The following is a 10,374-nucleotide window of genomic DNA, read 5'->3' as shown; positions in this document are numbered from 1 at the left end:
TGTACTGCAGGTTTTGTGCCAGTCTATGGGTGGTTAAACAATATGTATTTCTCATTCCTAAGGGACTTATACTATTTCCTATTCTCTCTGAAAGGCTGTGCAGCTTGCAGGTCTAGCCTAAGTATCAATATGGAAAATCATAGATATTGTGCCATTTTCTATCCAGTTTTTTTCTTTTAACTAGAGAAAGAATCTAAATATTTATTCAAATTTGGAACATGAGCACAAAAGGAGATCCAGTACCACAAGCAGGCAAACAGCTACCAAACCTCACTCAACTTATCACTTCTTTCATTGCTCATTGCCAGAAAGTGGTATCTGTATGCAAACAGATGTTTCTAATCAGCTTCATTTGCTACCTGCAATTTACAATCTCTAAAACCACACTAATTGCTATGCAAGTATAATTCACAGAACAAGATTAATGAGTAACTTCCAGGGTACCTTCTTCTCCTTTTATATTTCTGGCAGAAGTACTGATAGCCCTCACTCAGGCTATAAAGCCACTTCCTCTGCAAGGCATGAGCAGACCAATCAGATTTATTGAGAGCAAGAGAAAACACTATCTCCTGATGTAGGCAAGTTGACTAACAGTGCTGTGTTTTGCTGTAACTAGAAAATCAAGCCAATTCATGCAAAAATTAGAAGGAACTGTTTTGGCCAAACTCTGAATTTTGGGGAACATTTCTGTGTTGCTCTTCATACACGTAAATTTAGTGCCAGAGTTTCTTCAAGACTAAACAGGCAAAGCTTCCTATGTGTACTCTGTGCTTCACTACACATTTCAGTTTCTTCTTTAGCTACTGTGATATGACAGGAAGGTTTCTGACTGACTTCTACTCAAGGAGAAAAAGCCCAGGTGTAAAAACAGTCTGTAGGGGTAAAAAGAATGACAGAATAAAATTAAAGTGGCAAAATAATTTTTTTTGTTGACATACTGAAATAGTGCCCTAATGGAAATTATGGCCAGATGAAAGAAATATGCTTCTCACCTGAAGCATCTATTGATAGAAGTTCAGATAATGGTGGACAGTAACTCAGGAATGACCAAATTTAAAAACAAATGCCAATGTTATTGTTGATCATCTTTACTCTCTGAAGAAAGCCTACTCCTGCATGAACGTTCCCACAAGAATGTTAACACCTAAAATTCTTCATTTTCTTAGAATTCAATCTAACATTTAGCATCTCCTGAACATCTAAACCATGCTCTTCCAGAAATCATAATGTATGAGAAAAAGCTCAAACCAGCACTACAGCCCTAAACAGGATTATAATGTTTTTTTTTCTTTTTCAGGCTTTCTTCCTTTGAAAGACAAGCATTCAAAGAGGTGGTGACATTTGTGTTTTTAAGAGGCAGATAATGAAATAGCTTGCAAAGACTACCATCTCTTCTAGAAAGCACAGGCTTTATACAAGTAAGGAGTGAAAACATTTGCAACTTTCTCAGGTTCCTAAAAACTCAGTTCTCTAACAAATTAATCCTTGGTCTGAAACTATGTGTTGTCTAAGAGCTTGTTATTTTCAAAAGTCTGAAATATACCTGATCTCCTAAACGTTTCTTGCTGGAAGAATAATCCTACAGAGAGCAGGTGAAGTGAATAATGAATCCCTGACTTAAAGATATGCCCTGGAGTTGTTTCCCAGCTGACTTCCTACAAGATCTGATTGTGAATTCAGACTTTTGGTTCTGAGCTATTGGGCAGAAGAGCACAGGTCAGTCTAGCTAGCAGCAAACATGCAACACAAGAAAGAATCAGGCCTGTTGGAATGAGACTAGCAGAGCCACAAAGATTATCAGAGGGACAGGGCACACTCTTTATGAAAACAGGCTGAGAGGGCTGCATTTCTAAGGCCTGGAGAAGAGCGTTCTCCAGGGAGATCTTTCAGAATTTTCTAGTGCATAAACAGGCCCTAAAGGAAAGCTGGAGAGGGATTTTTTTACAACAGCATGCAATGACAGGACAAAGGAGGATAGCTTTAAATTTACATAGTAAGTTTACATATTACATAATAAATTTACATTTACATAGTAAATTTAGATAGTACATTTAGATTAGATGTGAGGAAGAAATTCTTTACCATGAGGGTGGTTAGACACTAGAACAGGTTGCCTGTAGATGTTGTGGATGCCCTGTTTCATCCATGTGGATGGAGTTTTGAGACACCTGGGAGGTGTCCCTGCCTATGCCAGGTTGTGGAAACAAGGCAATCTTTCAGGTATTTCTAACCCAAACCATTGTATGATTTTATGAAATCCTGAGATTCCAGGGCCCGATGGAAAAAATCAGGTCCTCTTTGAAAAAGCAGGCACATTTTTTTGAGAAACATGACATTCATATGCTAAGGGGTTCAGGAACGGATAGAGAAGCTGGAAGTCTCTGCACTATGCAGACTCTGTTATCATCCAGGGCTCAGGGCAGTTTGCACCATTTCCTGCAAAATCTCCACTGCCACTATGTGACAGCATCTGCTCCAGGGCTGTGAGCAGATACCAGCCCTGACTGTGACCACCTGTTTAAAATCTGAGCCAAATATCCCATTTACCTGCTGAATGCTGTTAGTAGAATAAATGTAGCTATTATTAGAGTGAAGAGTCTATCTTTTAGTCAGTGTTATGTTCAGGTAAAATACTGCCTCACCAGTAAGCTCCTCTCCTCTCTTTGCCACTTCCTTTTGCATTCTGTACTACATCCAACATACAGACTAATTTTGCAAACTTATCTTCTAAGAACTGATCTCTTGTCTAACACTGGCAGCTCACAACTATTTGTTGCTTGTAGCAAATTTTCAGCTTACCAAGCACAGTTCGTAGAAAGTTCGTGATTTATTCCAGTCTTTGATTTGCTGATTGGATGTGTTTGTCATAATGTGCAAGGGGTTGTGAACTGCCATGCACCGGAGATCTTAATTTCTATTACTACAGCATCCAAATAACAGGGTGGCTTCAAAAGCCTCCTGTAAGGTGTAATCCAGAATCTAAACCACTTCTACTCTATTGCTGAAGAAAATGTAGCTATAAAAGTTTAATTGGTTTAGGTAAAGTCTGACCACCGTAGAGGAAAGTACATAATAGCTTTACATACTTCTGTATATAGGTCAATAATGCTTCTGATTCAGCCTCCCATTTAGTATAATTTCATTAATTGATCTCTAGACTCCCATGTAAGGAAAAGTACAGTTCCACCAAAGGCACCCACAAGACTTTTTTATATGCTGAAGGCCCACACAACATTGTTCTGTAATCAACACCAGGTATTTTAAAAAATCAGAATCCAGAAACAGAAAGAAACAGGGAAAAGGCATTACCTGGTACCAAGGGAAATCGTACCAGAATAATCAACACTCATCCTCAATAAGGAGTGTGTAGGTGATGGAGAGGAAATGAAAAGTGTTTTGTACAGCTTCCAGTGCCAGGTGAGCAGCTACATATAAATGTCATGATGTTTCTTTCCCTCCAAGATGTTCTCTGTTCAATGAAAGTGTAAAAGTATCTCTGCTGATTAAGACAATGCAGATGTTTTGCATTGTGTAGTTAGTATTTTTAACAAGAGAATTGAGGTTTTGTGTAACAATGGTAAACACCGACAAACATGTTGTCATAAGCTTTTTTTTTTTAAATGGTAGCGGAGGGTGAGGAAACCACTATTCACACCCAGAGCAGGTCCATCATATATGATGAAGAAGGTTAATAGTTTGTGAGAAAAAAACTCCTCTCATAGTGACAGACAGGTCTGCAATGTACTTTTGTACAGGGCCAAAGGAAAGATCAGTGTGGGCAGACCACACTTCTAATGGCAACTTACATGGGTACATAGTGATAGGACAAGGGGAAATGGTTTGGAACTTTAATTTTTTATTATTTTTTTTTAAAGTGTGCATGTGGGGAAATTTATATTAGATGGTAGGAAGAAATACTTTATTCAGTAGAGGATAGTGTGGAACTGGAACAGATGGCCCAGAAAAGTTGTGGCTACCCCATCCCAAGACCATGTTGGATGTAGCCCTGAGCACCTTAATCTAGTGGTGGCATTGCTGCCCATGGTGTACAGGGCTGGAACTAGATAATCTTTCAAGGTCCCTTCCAACCCATGCCATTCTATGATTCCATGATAATGCCGAGGCTGGCCAAGACCAATTCCCAAATTTTAGCACTACTCATTTTTGCAGGATTTTGACATTAATAGTTTGATCATGCCTTGAATTTTCAATCTATTTAAAGGCATTAAATATTTAATTAACATTATTAATTCCATTTGTTACAGCTTCTCAAAGCGTGATTTCTGGAGATGGTAAACATTTAACAGTGTTTTGCTGAATGGAGGTCCTATAAAGATTTTTAAAATACTAATAACTAATGGATAATGATGAAAATAAGTAGTAGAAAATTTGGTTTTGGTTGAGTTTTTTTTGTTTGTTTGTTTGTTTTTTTTTTTTACTTTAAAAATGCCAGTTTCACAAAGTCTTGTGAGATTCCTGAAGGGCATAAGTTTAATGCTGTGCATTAATCTAGACATTGTGATGAACTCCTGCTTGGCAGAATCCCTGCTCAAATCTCATCTTGGCATGTGACAGCCATTTAAGATCTGGTCCTTAACATCTCTGAACAAGACTTTGATGCTTGAGTCATGCAGACATTTAAGTGTTTCTATCTAAATATTTTACTTTTGATAAAGGTAGGCAGGCCTATAGAACAGCCTCTTGGTCAATCCTGAGTAAGTAATCCCACTAGGTACATAGAGCTACTTGAGGAATTTTCTTTAACACTCACACTGAGCCTCAAGGCTCAACAGATCATTGTGCCACAAGTGCTAGATTTCAGGGTCCCCTGCACAAGTGAAGGGACTGAACTAATAATGCTGATGAAGAAGATGTGAGTATGTGCCACTGTTCACCAGGAGAAGCGAGAGAAGATTCTACTTCATAGTCTGGATCTGTGCTTTTACCCAGGAAAACACCTCTGATGTTGCTTGAAGAATTTGGAACCAGTAGTTTGCCAGAATGTCAACATGGCTCCAGAAGTGTCTACAGACAACAGCCACAGTTGCTGCCTAGAAATTACAGCGCTGAATTGAAAGTTAAAATTAGCAATATCAAAGGAAAAAAAAGCATATATGCATGTGTCATGGCTCCTCTGCTTTGTTTGAAAGCTCCCCACCTCAGATGCACAGATCGTGATGGACTAACTCCAGCAGGCAGCTAGACCCCACATAACCACTCCCGTCAGCTGGGATGGGAAAGACAATCAGAGGCTTAAAGACAGAAAAATCATGTGTTGTGATAAAAATAGTTTAATTGGTAAAGTAAAGTCTGCACAGACAAGCAAAGAAAACCAAAGTATTTATTCACCACTTCCCCTCAGCAGGCTCTAGGAAAACAGGGCTCCATCATGTGTCTTTCACCTATAATCATCACCAATGTACAAAACATAAATTAAAATTTCCTTCATAAATCTTTTCCAGCTATCTGGACCTTCTTACTGTACCTTTTAATTCTTTAGGGAAGGTACAATGATATTTTGAAGGCATTTTGTGGGGGGAAAAATTGAAATTTGGCCACAGTTCAAGACTGCATACCGATTATTTCTTTAAACCAGGGTCTGAAGCTGTCAGTGAGTAAGCAAATATAAACCTAGCTTTCAGAATAGTCCTTGCATGTATTCCATTGATTATACATACATTTCTTATACACTACGATGCAGCATCCAGAAGAATATCTCTGGATGATACCTCACTGGCTGGTAATCATTTAAACAATTGATGTGTTAAATGTGATATATTTTTGACATGGAGAGGAAAGCAATATGCAAATATACCAGCACAAGAATATAAAAGCTAATAAAACAGAACACAATACTACAATGATCACAGGATATAAGATGTAATATGCCAGATACAGATGGTGTGAATCCCATAAAAATATCACACCAATGATGTCCAGCCATTTGTTCAATATCTCTTGTGATTCAGAAAATTCCAGCAGGTATTATGGTTGACTGCAATAGTCACTTGTTTTTTGTTACATAATAGCTTTTTCATATATATTTTTTCAGGTTTCCAGTTCTTCAGTTTGAGAGTATGTTATGCTCCATATTAGAACCAAGTTGAAGTTCAGAATTCTGCCAGCATTGATGCAAGCTTTTTGGTATTTGGACCTCACTGTTCAAGTTACTGCAATATTTACCAACTTTCGTGGGTTTACAATATAGAACATCAGACCTCTCAATGCAAGGGTTAGCATTGTCTGATACAAGAGGCTTCCGATCTGTTCAGATGTTGTCAACACTGTCTCCAGTTATAACACCTCATCATCAGTGTATTAATAAAGATCCAGAGAATACTTAGTATACTTTCTAGATAGTTACTTTCTGTAGTATGCAAGCTGAATGACAGCTTTCACTTATTCATTTATCAGTTCCTAGTGGAGGAAAAATAATTATTGGATTGTAGCCAAGCCTCAGTAAAGACTAGTTTCATTCTCAGTTTCCCTTATTCCTTTTCCTTGAAAGTCCAGCAAAGTGACTCTGTATATCTAGAGTGATAGGGGTTGAATCCTTTCCTGATTTCCTGAATACCACACCAAGATAGGTAAAGTATATTGCTGGTGTTGTTCAGTACATGCACCTTACTCATTAAGAATATTAACTATACCACTTTTCCTGGGAACAGCTGCAGTGAGTAGTTCAGGGACACTGTTCAAGGTTCTATAATCTACTGGCAGTCAACATGTGCCATGAGATTTTTTTTTACTGGCAGCTACACAGGGAGAATGAGACTTGGTAACAATCCCCCACTCCTCTAGTTCTTTTATCAATTATGATAATATTGATATATCGGTTCTTGTATCACTATGAATTCAAAAGAATATAACTTCAGTTATCTAATCCTTTCATCAATCCATAGGATGGATAGCATTAGAAGGTAACTTGTAATGTGGAATGTCAACTAGATTGCTATGGGATAAAAGAGAAGCTGTTTGCAACATACTGACAGCCCAGGGATGTATTTGTGTAAAGCAAATTGTGAGCCAAAGAGTGTGGTGCACCTTTTCCCACTTTCCCCACGAGACCACCCATGACAGTCCCTTGAATATACACTAGGTAAAATCTGAGCAGAAGGGGAGTGAACACAGTCCAGGAATCTAACTGCCCAAAGGTTAGCTTTTAAATCAGTAACAGCAGGTCTACTTTTCTTCAGTTTGATGTTCCATCCAGTCTGGCTACACTCTTCCACCATTACTTGGTAGCTATCAGAATCATGCAACTTCACATTGTGCTTAAATATTACCTACCATGTCTAATAGTCATTTGAGAAAGCTGGTCCATATTTTTGCTACTATTTGTTCAGAAACAGAGGGATGCATGAATGGTGTTTTACGGTGTAAGATAAAGCTCCATTATCTACTACAAACAATGTCATATTCTCCACTGTAACATGAAAGAGCTTCGCAACATCCCTCTTGCATGGGCATTTTAATGTATCTGAAGACTAGAGTATAAGAAATTTAGAATGACTGAAGCTGTTTTACCTGGGTTTCTTGTGGAAAGTCTGTGCCATCACAGCGTAAAAATCTTGTCATCTTTTTTTAATCCAGAGCAGCTTCTGAAAGGTGAGAAACATCCTGCCACTGATAAAATAAAATGCATGATGAAACTACCTATGCTTTTGCCTGCACTGTCCCTTCCGTATTGTATTTCTCATACTCATTTTAACTGTGTATTTTTTCCACACAAATCAAAACTTATTGGAGAAGGATTACTCTAAACCAAAGAAGGGTTAATTTAGATTAGGTACCAGGGGCTCAAGAAATGTGGGAAGAGAGTTTAGCACTGAAAACTGAAACAAAAAAATGATGAGTGCCTCATCCTTTTCTGCACTAGACCAGTTATCCTATTTATTGGGGGCTTACATTTATTTTGGTCTCCTTTTCTGACCACACACCTGCAGAAGTCCTTATTATTCTTATTATTGTGGTAAAGTTTATTCTCTGGTTGGGCTATCACCTGGATTAATGCACTCCAGGAGTCTCCTGGCCTGCTTACATGAGACAGAAATTGCTGTGCTACTTTCCCAGCAGATGTCAGAGCGGTTAAAGCCCCTCACCTGTATCAGAGCCTGGAGTGTGACTCTTCCTGTAGCTGAAGTAAAAACACTTCATTAACATCCTCCTCTAGGTCTGGTGGCCTGTAGTAAACATCAGCCATGAGATTTCCCTTGTTAGTTTGACCCCAGTTTTTGCCTATACATTTTTACCCATTTTACCTGTTCATTGCTGGTTTTCCATGGCAGCTCTCTGCAGTTCATCCATTTTCCACACAGAGGTAACATCATTCCCAGTGCTGCCCACTCCTCCCTCCTTGCCTGTCCCTTCTGGAGGGTTTATAGCCCTGATGCAGCGCTCCAGCCATGCAGTTTGTCCCTCCACACCTCAGTGACAGTGATCAGACCACAGTGTTCCAGTGCAGCTCTGGGCATTGCTGCATGGGCACTTGACCTGTGCTACAGATTGTCTCACCTCTTCAGATGAATAGTCCCCAGTGTCTCTGAAGCATTTCGCAGATCAGTTATCATATCAATTTTCGAGGTCTATAATAATTTTTTTCAGTCTTTCCAGCCTTACTTGCAGTAATTTTCATTTTTTTTTTTTTAATCATCAGAACTTCAGCAACACCAACAGAAACAAAGCAGTGATAATGAAGGATTCATGGTAGGAATCATCCCATGGTAAAGTCTGGCTTATGCAAAGTCTTAAACACCATTTCAGAGGCTATCAGCTTTTAAGAGATACTCTGGGCACAGTGGATGTTTTTCAATTTTTAGTGAAACAATACATCTAATCCCACAGTAAGAACCCTGAATATCGCACCTGTAACTGATTATTTCAGACCATTGGGAGAGGTAAGGATACCTAGACTTTAATTTTTTACCGCTTTTTCAGACAGCATTGCAAATTTGTAAACTTTATAACAAAAATAAAAACAAAGGAGAAAAAAAAGCTTTCTACAAATTTTCCCTGGATCTACTTGATATAAACTACCAAGGAGTGTAATTCTGGATGGCCAGCAGTATGTGTCTGTTCAGAAAAATGAGTTAACAGCTGTTTTAAACCTTAGACAAAACCTCGTCTTTAAGTACCTGAAGACCTTAAGCAGATCTGAAGGCTTTTTGTACACTGCTAAAAGATTGCCTGTTTTCCAAATGTGGCACCTACCCTAACTAATAGGGTAACCTACCCTAACTAATAGGGTATTAGACTCTTCTCATACTTGAGTAAAGTGACTCCAGAAAAAAAAAAAAAAATCTGTATCTAGCTTTTTAAATGATGTTCTCTTGAAAAGGCTTTATTTAAATTTAGAACTATCAGGAAAATGGAACACCAAAGCTCCAGAAGAAAATGAAGTGCAGTGCACTGCAATGGTGAGGTTATGTCTGCAAGACTCCTGCCCCAAATTGCACAGAAGCAGCCTTCCTCAACTTCCAGCCAGCCTGGAGTCTGGAGTGTGTGTTAGACTAACAGCTGAAGTCACTTCATACTGCAGAAATATCTTTTCTTTGCTTATTTCTGTATACAAAAAGATTAGAAAGATTGTGTTAGCTGAAGGACTGGTGCTATTTTCACACCTTTCCCTGTAGTGTATAATTAGTATTCAAATTTGCCATTTTTGGAGGGCTCACAACAAAGGAAGTCTTTGCCACAATGCACTTTTAAGTATTACCTTCAACATGGGAGTAGTTTTAAAGCAACTTCCCCCCAGGAAGTGAGTGAAAAATGAATCATTACAAAAGCAATAGTGCCTCTCTTCATCATTTTCTGCCTGCTGTGAACTGCCAAGAGCTCCGTGCAGGCTGCATGTGCATGCCAGAGAGCAGCAATCTGAAAGAAGCGCAGACACCTCGGAAAGGGGAAGTGTAAGGAAGGTACTTCAGATCCGCATGTTTCACTGAATCAGGAGACAGGAGCTGTTGAAGTTGTTTTCTATTTCAGGGCTGGAGACCTGAAACACTCCATGAAGCTTTAACTAACAAATCAAGAAAGGTTTTGAATGACCTTAAAAAATTGTTGGGACACAAGAATTTCATCAATAGTCTGCTAAAATCCCCCAGAGTCGTTAATCTTCTGGGGAGTCATGGTCACTTGCTCCCACATCGGACGAAAACCTCCAACAAATGACATGAAGTGAGGGAAAAGACTGGCACAGTGGGGCAATGCTGGCAAATGCAGGATTTGTGGAAACATTTCCCACTCATAGCATGGCACGCACACAGGAGAAAGAAGCACTGCTGTGATGCGCAAAATAATTATGTCTGCACATTTAGGACTCAGAAAATTACTGCTGTTCCACTGAGGACAGCAAGTGCACCCCTCTGGCTAGTA

The sequence above is a fragment of the Lonchura striata genome, chromosome Z, assembly GCF_050655825.1.
Source record: "Lonchura striata isolate lonStrDom1 chromosome Z, ASM5065582v1, whole genome shotgun sequence".
Lineage (NCBI taxonomy): Eukaryota > Metazoa > Chordata > Aves > Passeriformes > Estrildidae > Lonchura > Lonchura striata.
The sequence above is the reverse complement of the archived record's forward strand: the minus strand, read 5'-3'. Positions refer to the sequence as shown.